This window comes from Thermobia domestica, chromosome 4, assembly GCF_964235325.1.
Source record: "Thermobia domestica chromosome 4, izTheDome1.hap1.1, whole genome shotgun sequence".
Taxonomy (NCBI): domain Eukaryota; kingdom Metazoa; phylum Arthropoda; class Insecta; order Zygentoma; family Lepismatidae; genus Thermobia; species Thermobia domestica.
In genome coordinates, this window is record NC_137457.1 from 198,145,727 (window position 1) to 198,158,209 (window position 12,483).

Sequence of the window (12,483 nt, forward strand, 5' to 3'; positions counted from 1 at the left end):
GTGGACCTAAGGTTTAAACTACTTTTGAAAATTTTTAGCGATATGAGTACTTACCCTTTATATCACAATTCTTACAAGGGAAACTTTTAATACTATTCACAGGACATAAAGAAAAGAACATATTTTGGTGACTATCGGATAATTACCCTTAGTCTGGTGGTAATCCCTACTACTGTATTAATATGATATTATGTACAAAATGTCGAAGGTAAAGGGTGCGGCACGTAAAACCGGCCCGTAAAGTAAACACATAAAATGAAATGTAATGTATTGAATATGATTAACTACAACACATAAATGAAATGTAATGTATTGAATATGACTACTCACCTTCACAGCAGCCTTCACAGCAGGTGCTGAAAGTGTCCTCCGCCCACTTCAACACACATGTGAGCACGATTGAGGAGATTCATATATACCCTTGTCAGTTCTTGTGTTGTAATGCTATTGGTGACATCCTGGATCCTGGTCTTGAGTTCTTCAATTGTGTGTGAATTTGTTTCGTATACTCTTCCCTTTAACAGTCCCCATAAGTAAAAGTCACACGTGGACAAGTCTGGTGACCGAGGAGGCCACAAGCCTTTGCTGATTGTCCTCTCTGGTGTAAACATCTCATACACAAGGGACAATGATGCAGCTGATGTGTGGCATGTTGCACCGTCCTGCTGAAAGTAACATAACTGACGCTCCTCTTCGGTCAAGTGTATATAAAACTCCTCCAGGATTCCCATGTACACGTCACTGTTCACTGTCGTCTCAAAGAATATGGGCCCAATAACGCGTGTGGCGGAAATGGCACACCAAACACCAATCTTCTCATCATGCAAGGGTACCTGGTGGATTGCGTGTGGATTTTCTGTCGACCAATAACGGTTGTTTTGGGAATTTACGTAGCCAGACAGGTGGAACCACGCCTCGTCACTCATGATGAGCATTAGTGGATCCAAGAAACCACTGGCAACATTGCTCAACAGCCATGAACAGAAATTCACCCTCTTCTGCAGGTCAGGCTCCTTCAGTTCTTGCACAACACTTATCCGGTACGGTTTTAACTTCAGTCCCCTTAAAACACGTCTGCAACTTCTCTCACTCGCATGAACCTGTTGACTCAATCTCCTGGTTGACTTTCGAGGACTTCTTGTCATTATCTCCTCCACCAGCATCTTTAATTCAGGTGTGCAGACAGATGGTCGTCTGTTCCTGGGAGCATTTTGAACCGATCCTGTACGCCGCCATTTTTCAATCAATTCCTGAATGGTGCTTTTTGCTGGCACAGAACATCCTGGAAATTTCTTCCGAAACAAATTCTTTGTTTTCACAAAAGATCCAGTGAGAATGAACCCTTCAACAATGGCAACACGCTCGGGTATCGAATACGGCATTATCACACACTGACACTCACCCAGCTGAACACAACGAGGCCTTTTTCTCAACTGGTTTCGACAAGTTTCAGTGGCTGCGGCTGCACGTGACTGCTGCAGGTCACGTAAGTCGACCCGACCTCGACACGCCATCTCTTGGTAGGAAGGTAGATTATTTAAGTGTTGCCAAAAACACAATATACCAGAATATTACGACGGGCCGGTTTTACGTGCCGCACCCTGTATGTTACCACAAAATATGTACTTTTGAATTCAACTTATAACAGGAACTGGTTAAAAGATACACTGGATATGTAGGAATTGTTTGTGATAGGAACAGGAAGCGTGCAAAGTTGTTTTTATAATAAGGGTGCAAATTTTTGCATTTGTGCTCAAAATTTTCTTATTTATACGAATATTAATAACCATGACTGCGAAAAATACGGTTTATGTATGTTACAAAAATTTGTATTGATTTACTATTACAGTGAAACCTCCCTTAACGGACACCTCTATAATACGGACAGATTTTTTTTGTCCTGGCAGAAATATATGTTATCTTAAGGAACAAAACCCTCCCTTTTACGGACACTCTCAGATACGGGCGCGGACAGTTCTCTTTTTCCCCAAACGTCTCAATAACCTCTTCATTACGGACAGGAAATATTCTCGGATCTGCGATATATTACAGTAGGCAGAAAAGTGTTTTCCTCACAAGTGTATCTATCATGAGTCTAGACCTGGTGAACCATCAAACAGAACAGCTTCAAGCTGAACTTGAATATTTTTCCTGCCCGCAATAAATCTGGTTTCTGGTGGAAATCCTAGAAAACTTTCAGTAAGTAATAACACTCATGCAAGGTCAGTCGTATGGCCAAGAATTCTATGCGAAAGATGTTCCCTTCCCTGACAAATTTAGTCCTTTTCCCTCTGGGCCTTGCATTTTTCAAGACAATTTCATACATAATAAAACAAACAGTGTTTTTAACTGTGTTTGTTTGTAATGATTCTTCCAACCACATTTTTGTTTTATGATACTGGAACAAGTCTGGGTTGGGGTTTTCCTGGCTTCCTAGGATATTCTTTGTGATTGGGCTGTCAATAAACATATGCACTCCAAATAATTTGCTTTTTCATCCATTCTGCCAACAAAAATATCGTGCTATTTCACAAACACCCCCCCACACACACACACACACATGTTTCTTTAGCAATTGTACTGAAGATTGTCAGAGAAAACTTGCTAATGAGTTTTATTACCCTTGTAGAGGAAAAAGCATGCCTTTTTCGCTAAACAAAAGAGTTTAGGCGGTTAGTTAGTTCCATCTTTTGAAAAGGTTCTGAATATTTGAAATAAATGAAAAACGCTTCCCCTTCCGCTTTCGCCTCCCATGTAACTTTTACAGTATACGAATATATTAACTCATTCCCCAGCAACAATATTATTTAACATAAATTAATTTCTCCTTCATTCCTCCCAGTAACTCAAATAAGTACGAGAGTATTTTCATATTGAATTTTACGTATTTACTCTCATACACAATATATTTACTATGTATTATTACATACAATTACCGTGTGAGAAATTAAATTTCTGGAACCTCTCTGTACGGACACCTCTCAGTAACGGACAAAAATTCATGTCCCATTGGTGTCCGTTATTCAGAGGTTTCACTGTATAAAGATTGCTGAGTACTATTAATATGCTAATGGAGCAATTGTCCTGAAACGTTTTTTTTTTTCTAAGGGCCGCGGTGGCTCAGTGGTAGAGCGTTCACTTCTGGTGCATGGGGTCTCGGGTTCAAACCCAGCTCCCGCCAAGTGAACTTTGTAGTGGACAAACAGCGTGTGCGTGGGTTTCCTCGGGGTTCTTCCGTTTCCTCCCACTTTCTTCATTCCACCATTTCATTCATTTCTAATCATCACCATCTCTCTTATTCTAGCCGGCATAACCGTGGGACGTAAAACTCAAAAATTTAATTTCATTTTTCCTCATACGTTTACTGCTACTTTCTCACGTTTTTAAAAATGACTTACTATGACAAAGAGAAAATTAATACACAAGATATACTAGGCATTGCTCCTTCTAATACACCTCTCAATTTCGTATAATTCCATACACTTTTTGAATTTTTTTCGATTTCTCTTAAATGTCTACCATATCGCCATTTCCTCTAGTGCCATGTGTGAAAGAAATGAAATGAAATGAAATCTGGAGTTTTACGTCCCACGGTTATGCCGGTTAGGCTAAAGGAGACGGTGATTATGAGAAATGAGTGAAATGGTGGAATGAAGAAAGTGGGAGGAAACGGGAGTACCCCGAGAAAACCCACGAGCACGGTGTTTGTCCACCACAAAGTCCACACGGCGCGAGCTGGGATCGAACCAGGGACCCCAAGCACCGGAGGTGAACGCTCTACCAGTGAGCCACCGCGCACGTGTGAAAGAAATGGTGTATCAGTTTCAGCTGAGTAACTGCGTGATTTCGTTATGAAAGACAATCATTTGATTCAGTTGCTATACGTTGAGCTCGCATACTGCATGACATTGCTTCAGTCCATACAGCTGTTGTTGGTAAGGTTGCAATGCTAAATGTGGGCTTTAGGGCCAGTGTTAAATCTCCTTGAAACCCAGTCTTCCTCTATAGTTCTTGCAACAAAAGCCGTGTGTAGCTCATTATCATGGCAGGTCAACTCATAGCAACTGATTCAAATGATTCCTTCCAACGCACTGACTCAACTAGACAGGTATGACGAAATTGATTCTTATTTATTCCATAGATGGCAGTATATGCTATAAACGGATTACTACCAGTGACGTAATATTTCAGTGTTAAGACCGAAAACTTCTAAAATTGCTCTCCTACAAAGATACGACTATAGTTAAAGTTCAGGTTGAATGGTATTGAATACTTATCTCACTTTTTTCTCATTCCACTGATTTGTGAAACGAACTAGAATAATAAGAGTTTGATTTTACTGATTTCCTCAAATCTAGTTTAATGCTCTTTACTTGCTGAAAAATAAATTTTGTTCAAGTTCATTTTAACCTGTTGAGAATGCAAAAACAGCATTGCCACAACGAACTTAAAAAGAACTATTTTTTCTTATTAACTTCTACGGGCTTTACACAAATTGAACTTTGTATTTTATTATTATATTCATTAAACAATGCTTATAACATATCTATCCATTTATAATTTCCTTGAATACTAATTTTTCCCACATGCTTTGTTTAAGATTTCTACAACATGTTGCTTTACGGAGACATATGCTCAAAACGGAGGGTTCAAATTGAAAAATTCGCAAAATATCATCTTTCTATGACTTACGGTTCCCGAGATATGATTGTTTAAATCTCCCGAAATCTGAGTTTTTTGGCCAGTTGGCCAATGGTCGCCGGTTGACCTGCCAATGGTGAATGGCACAACAACAATAAACAAACGCATATTATTTTAGTCAAATGTAAACTTGAGTAGTGGACCTGCTGGTTATTGAGACCATTCTTTTTAGTTCTTTCTTGTGTCATTTATTTTATAAAACTGAGATTTACTTGCAGTGAATAATTCCATGTTTCAATACCCGACGCGAAAGCTGGTAACACAGCATTGAACACCAAGTGCGCGCAGCGAGCTGTCAGAAAGGACAAATAATATCAACTGCCATGTACAAGTATTTGTAGCTGGTCTATGGGCTAGTGTCGTACTCAGTAAGGGAAGAGGTAAAAATTGCAGAACAATGAAAGAGGGTGGTAGGATAATTATAGATAGGAAAATTTGATGTCTTTATTTATTTGTCTATTTCAAACATAGTCGGGTTAAACATTGTGATCGTTACATCACAATCATGAGGTGAAGATAAGAAGGTGTAATATGATGTGGTGAAGTGCAAAACGCAGCATAGCACTGGGGTATATTAGTTGACTGATGCTGATTAATCTTCTCGCTTGGAGGCTGCTCCAAGCGTTGCTGGAAGACAAGAGAAAGCTCACATGAGTGGCAGAAATGTTACAGTATGCATGATGGACAGATTAGAGGTTGGAGATAGGTTTTCAAATTTTCTGCTAAAGGAGATAGTTGTGCTTTGTGGCAGGATGTAATGGTAAATCGTGAAGAGATAGATGGGTATGTATAAAAGGAGATAAAATAGGAAACTTAATTTGAGCATTTATGGTGTATATAAGGAGCGGGTGGCACTAATGGAGGTGTTAATCGATATATTTTTATACGGAGACATTCAAGATGAAATAGAATGTATAGAAAAGATGTTCTTCATACAATTCGTGTGTCGGACTGGACAATTTAGCCTATAGGCAATGCAGAATGCATGGTGTTCCAAGATATTTAATTTGTTGTAGAAGAACGGGGCTGCAGCAATCGAAACCATATTAGTATACGTCAGAACTTACCTGCAAGCTTAAAAAGACGCAAAAAGACCTCATAAATATTTATTGTTCTAGAACTGAAACCCCAAATACGTAGTACTCTTAAGGAGTTTTAACAAGCTGAGACGATTAGAAACTTTCACAAAGAAGTCTATTAAATGTAGTTACTAAATGAGATGTGCGTCTAAGGCGAGCCCAAAGTATTTTATAGATTTATGAGCTAAATACTGGTATTGTCGACTGTTGGACGAAGGCGTTTGGTGTTTTTTGGACCTTCATGCGTTTTTAGCATGGCACCACTATTCACAACATTTCACGAAGGAATCGATGGGGGACTGTATTGAGATAAGTTGAACAGTTTTGCTGAGTGCCAAGAAGGCGGTATCATTTGCGTATTGTAAAACATGAGCCCGAGTAGGCAATGATGGTAAGTGGGCTACATAAAGAAGATAACTCAGAAGAGAGAATGAAGATCCTTGGGGTAATTCATAGTAAAAGAATATAGGATAAGAGAATATGTCATTAGTAGAAACTTACGCTAGGTGACAGTACAAAGAGTTAAAGATGAATCGAATATAAGTAAGAGGAAAACGGGCGTTTTAAAAGTTTGTAAAAAAGTTCTGAGTCCCATATTTTGTCAAATATTTTCTCCAAATCAAATAAGGCAAGGCAAGGAGTTTGTGATGTGATGTATTATACTGGTTAGTGATGTGGTTGAGGAGACGTAGTAATTGATCGTTAATGCCATAGTTTGGACTAAATCCTGCTTGAGAATGTGGTAAAAGGTTATAATGAATAATAAATACGATTGAATGTAGTCGTTGAAATAAAATTTCGGGAATTTTGCTGAATACGGGCGTTAGTTGAATAGGGCAATATGAAGACACGTCAGCGGGCTTATTAGCTTTGAGAAACGTCTTCATTGTATGGTATGAATCCAGAAAATGAGGAAGGGTAGAGAACTACATGTGGACTCTTCTTGATATAAACATAAGAGATGGAATCTACGACTGGGTATTTGTTACGTTATCTTTTAGCGACCGAAGTGATGTCATCAGGAGTGATGGTCGCTGTTAGCCATCGGTGAATATTCTACGGGTGGTCATTGTCCGGCTGAGGATGAGCAGGTGAAAAATCAAAGTGATCCATGAGATGATTAGGAACAGGTCGATTAGGAGTAAGTGGTGTGGAGATACCTTGGAAAGTATGTGGCAAAGGGATTTGCTTTTTCTAGATCAGAGTGAATAGGTGTGTCGTTAAGAATCAGTGGATATCAAGTTCTGTTTAACATGGTAGAGAGGGCGTTGGTTTGTTTCTAATAACGTGAAGAGTGGAATGTCTTCGAGATGGAGTTGCAGCATTTTACCCTTGACGTAATTTATGTACTTTGACATAGTTTTGAGCTGCACATTCAACAGTTCCGTCATGTCGAAGTGTATTGCAACTGCCGTACTAATATAAATAGGGCTACGAAAAAGTTGGTGGGACCGCTGCACCCTGGCAAGATACTGCGACGGCAGTTTAGGACTATACGGTGTATATTATTGCGATTTTGAGAGATATTGCGCAGAGGTATGATTATTATGACTTGTAATTGTCTCCAGTATACGATGTAGCTAATCTTCTGTAGTTGTGTATCAAATGCTTCTACGTATTTTGAAAGATATGAACGATATTTCGTCCAACCTGCTGTATCATATCTTGGGGTCATGCGAGATGGAGTTGCATCAAGAGGTTGAGGAGTGCAACATTGAATGAATATTTTGATCTGTAGACAATCACTACCTAAAGGATCTAACAAGTAAACCTTACGTTTGGGTGAATCGGGTTGCTGTCTGAGACACATATGAGAAAGTAATACTACATGTGGTCAGTATTTCAGTGAAGTTATAGGTGCGAAGCTCCAGGGGTTTAGGAGATACAGCTACCAGAACATCACATGGAAGTACAGAATAGTCTTCATACAGTTGGAGGTAAAAGCTCTGTAAGACCTCTTGTAACGACAAAAGGTGAATAACAAATATATGAGTACATATTAGGACTAAGGAGAAATCATATAGTAAGGGTATACCTGACGGCGGCCATCTTGAAATCCGCCATTTTGAATTAAGGTTAAGTTTTTAAAATAGGAATATGGTCATGTGATACATGATTTAAGGCGCAATTTTAATCAGAAGAACAATGGTGACGTTAATTTGGATTTACGCGCAATTCGTAAAAAGTTACAGTGAAATTAAATATTGTTGCAGCATATGTATTAGTCCTTTACCCCACCTTGTAAATTTTGTGTTAATGATAATAATTAAATAAAAAGCAGGTGGATAAATATTAGGTCCATGGTAAGAGTTGCCTAGATGGCGGCCATGTTCAAATCCACCATTTTGAATCAGACAAAAGTTTTAAACAAAACGCATAACATTGACATCTTATTAATAGCAAATTTTACCATAAATCCAACGGTATAACCACTTTTGCTTTATCATTAACCAGCATTTGTTATCGCATAAACAAGTTGCTAATTTAAGGAAAATTGACCAAAGTGGAATTGAGTCATAGTTGAACTTGGGTCTTTCTTCCAGAAAAGTCCTCAATTAGTACAATCAATATGTAGTTCATAAAAGAGTGTATGACTTTCACAAATGCTCTGCTCACAGTGAGCACACCTGACAAAGGCAATCGAGTTACACTTGATACATTTGTCATTAACAATTCCGTCAAAGTAGTAGTCGTAAGGAGCGATCCATTTAATTTTGTGCTGGTTAATGATAAAGCAAAAATGGTTATACCGTTGGAGTTATGGTAAAATTTGCTATTAATAAGATGTCAATGTTATGCGATTTGTTGAAAACCTTTGTCTGATTCAAAATGGCAGGTTTGAAGATGGCCACCATTAAGGAAATTCTTAGCATAGACCTAATATTTATCCACCTGCTTTATATTTAATTATTATCATTAACACAAAATTTACAAGGTGGGGTAAAGGACTAATACATATGCTGCAACAATATTTAATTTCACTGTAACTTTTCACCAATCAAAATCAAAATTAACGTCACCATTGTTCTTCTGATTAAATTTGCCCCTTAAATCATGTATCACGTGACCATATTCCTATTTTAAAAACTTAACCTTAATTCAAAATGGCGGATTTCAAGATGGCCGCCGTCAGGTATACCCTTACTATATGACTTCCCCCTAGTCCTAATATGTACTTATATATTTGTTATTCACCTTTTGTCGTTACAAGAGGTCTTACAGAGCTTTCACCTCCAGTTGTATGAAGACTATTCTGTAATTCCATGTGATGTTCTGGTAGCTGTATCTCCTAAACCCCTGAAGCTTCGCACCTACAACTTCACTGAAATACTGACCACGTTTAGTACTACTTTCTCATATGTGTCTCAGTCAGCAACTCGATTCACCCAAACGTAAGGTTTACTTGTAAGAGTCGATAATTGTGCCTTGCATTAAGATATCTGAATTGAAAGCTGTCTCGGGAGTCGTATTAGAATCTAGTCTTGTTGGTTTTAGCAATTAATGATATGTACTTGTTGTAGTTGTAGTGAAGTTCAAGAAATTCGTTTTGTCTCTGCTGGAACGACTATTAATATTGATGTCAGGTATGATGACATGACGCTGAAAGGAGTTTGAAATGTACTAAAAGAAAGCCAAAGGGATTGAGTTGTCTGCTTGGACGTATATTGTTGCTTTGGTGATGTAATCTGATTTATGGAGAAGAGTGATTTTTTAGATGCTCTGGAAGATTCTGAATTGAACTTGTGTATATGTGGTATGTTATATGAAGTGGGAAAGCAATAGGAACTCCATCGATTTGTGAATAGAGATGGAACGAATATTAAGACAAAGAAAAACTATACCCATAATGCCCATGATGTGATGGAATTTAGAGGCTTTGTTGAAATAGAAATGCATCAAATAAACCGTTGATTAATTTAAAGTTGGGTAAAATTGGAGGTGAGAGACAAATTGAGTAGTAAATTGAACGTGTTGCAAAACTAGAGGGTGTGAAAACGGATTTTTGTTTTGAAGCGTGAGGGTAATGAAAAGTAAGAGCTGTTTGATAGTTAAAGGTTGATCGAAGGAAATATTGACTTTAGTAGTTTGATTTTGTCCATCATGCATGCGGAGTGGAACGACTAATTTAGGGTCTGCTTCTTGAAGAATAGATTTCGATTTGCATTTGTAATTGAGGGGTTTAGCGCAACAGCGGTCTAACTTACATTGTTAAAAATGGAGAAAAATAAAGTTAAATACGCGTGTTTTTTGTACAATATACCAAAAGAAAGCACAAGTGGTTGAATGTGTTATACATTGTACGTACATACATTGTACAAAAAACCACATGTGTTTAAGTTTAACTTGATTTTTCTCCATTTTTAAAAATGTGGGTTAGACAACTGTTGCGCTAACACCCTCAATTATAAGCACGATGATGTTCATGACAGGTAGCAGTCTGGTAGTTGTTGCATGTCTCTACAGATCTTAGTATGGTGGGGGCCACCACAGTAACCATATTTAAAATAATTATTACATTGTGGTGTTTTCGAAGGTTTGACTTCATGACATTTCTTTTAATGTTATAGTAGATCATCAGTAAGATCTTGCGATTAAGTTAGTACCTGGACTATATAAGTAGTTTCTTGGTTGTTAGTGATGAGTAGATTGTTCCTCCTCGATTTCTTCATCGCTGTACGATTGATCCACTCCCTAGATATAGAAGAAGAACCTTTGGGTGGCGGCATTCGTTTGGTATGTTGGTTCAGAATTTTGGTTAGTGTTGCAGTATGACAGAAAATTTGGAAACTGTGTTTGTCTCGGACAGTTCTAGCAAAGTACGGTAGAGGTGATTTGGTGATAAACACGATTTATGATTTGTGTTTGGACAATTTGTAAGACTTCAGTTCGTGGACTGTATTTTAGAATTTACTGAAATACCAGTTTTGTTTTGTAGAACTTGGACCGTAGTCTGTTAAGAGAAATTTATACACTTCTGTTTATAGTGTGTATGAAAGTTGCTGGATGCGTCTACTATCATGAGGCGAGAGCTATCGTTGGAACTGGCAGTATGATGACGTTGTAAGGTGGAGATGTAGATGCTAGGTTGTCGTCCTTACCCTGGTACTTTCGTCTGATTGTGGAGACGTATTGACTGGTGATGCAAATGCATCCTTGTAGCTCTATGATCAATTTTCAGTGTTACCACTTTCAAAACTATATTTGCAGAAGATATTAATATATGTTTAAAGAATAGAAACAAATGGGACGAAATAAAACATATGTACATAACCAGAAATTGACAAACTAAATTTAGAAATTAAAGCAACGAGTAAATCTGAAACTCAATATCAAACATATTACAGAGCTCCGAAGATCTATAATAAACTCCCACTCCGAATCAAAGAGGAAAGTAATTTCAAAGTATATAGAAGATTAATTTTACCGTGGTTAAAAGAATAAAAAAGTATTTAATAAAAATTATTGTTAACTGAAAATAAGAATTATAAACCTTATATGTTACGGTAACAAAATAAATATATAAATAAAATACGAGAATCAGGTTTACACACAAGTTTTTGCTTATGTGAGCCATTTTCTATCTTTTCTTTATTCTTTAAGAAATACAAAAACTTTCGCACTTTAGAAATAAGTGCATTGAATTAATCTGCCCAACACTGGAAGATAGACATGACTTCTGGAAGTCCGAAGTCCTCTCATCTCTCAATACCCGGTACATTAAACTACTTAAGAGAAGCTAGGAAGTCTGATTTTCTTTGGAGAAGTAATAGCACATACAAGTAGGAAATTTGACTTGTTAATTTCTGGTGCAGTTAACTTTTCCTTATTATTTTATTTTATCCCATTAATATTTTGTATATTATATAATTTAGTATGTTTATGTATTTTTATGTATATGCTTTAATATATTGTATACACCCAATATACCCTATGCCTTCGCAAAGGCAAAAGCTGCGTTTATCCACATGTACAAATAGATGTTTGTTTCTAAATATTTTAATAATCAATCTTCGAGATTAAATATAATCTTCAATACATAGTTCCAATTAGTAACAATTATTACTTTGCTTTGACACTAGTGTCATCTTGCGACAATTACATAATCTATTTGAACGCTTATGCCGCTGTTCAAAAAACCATGGTTTATCACTATGTGAAATTGGCCTAACCACTTTCTCCGATTGGAAAATTTTTCACGCCAGGAATTGGTAATGTGTTAATACTAATTTGTTTCAGAGTCCCAGAATTAGTGTTGGTCTCGTTGAAAAATTAGGGCATAGTAAAAGGGCCTTGGCCAACTTCTGGAAGCCCAACCATTTTCTCCAAATCGAAACAAATTAACGCCTCGAATTACTGCTAATTAGTGCCCTGTTCCCAGAAGATGTGCTGGTTTCGTTGAACAAACAGCCAGCAAAATGGCTGGGCCAAATTCACATTGACCCAACCAGTTTTTTTTTCTCGATATGTCATTACTATTTTCGCGATTATGAACAATCTCTTGTTTCAGTTGAAAATTAAAAACAATTAAATTCAAATAACGTCTCATCTTATATGCGTTTCTTACTTTTACCCAAGGCCAAGATTTCTTCACCTTTAGATTCTGACGCATTACTCTAGGGGAATAACCACTAATAGAAAGTCATTAAGGGCTAAAGCCATGACGGGCAATCCCCATGACAGATAAAAGTTACGATATGCAAAA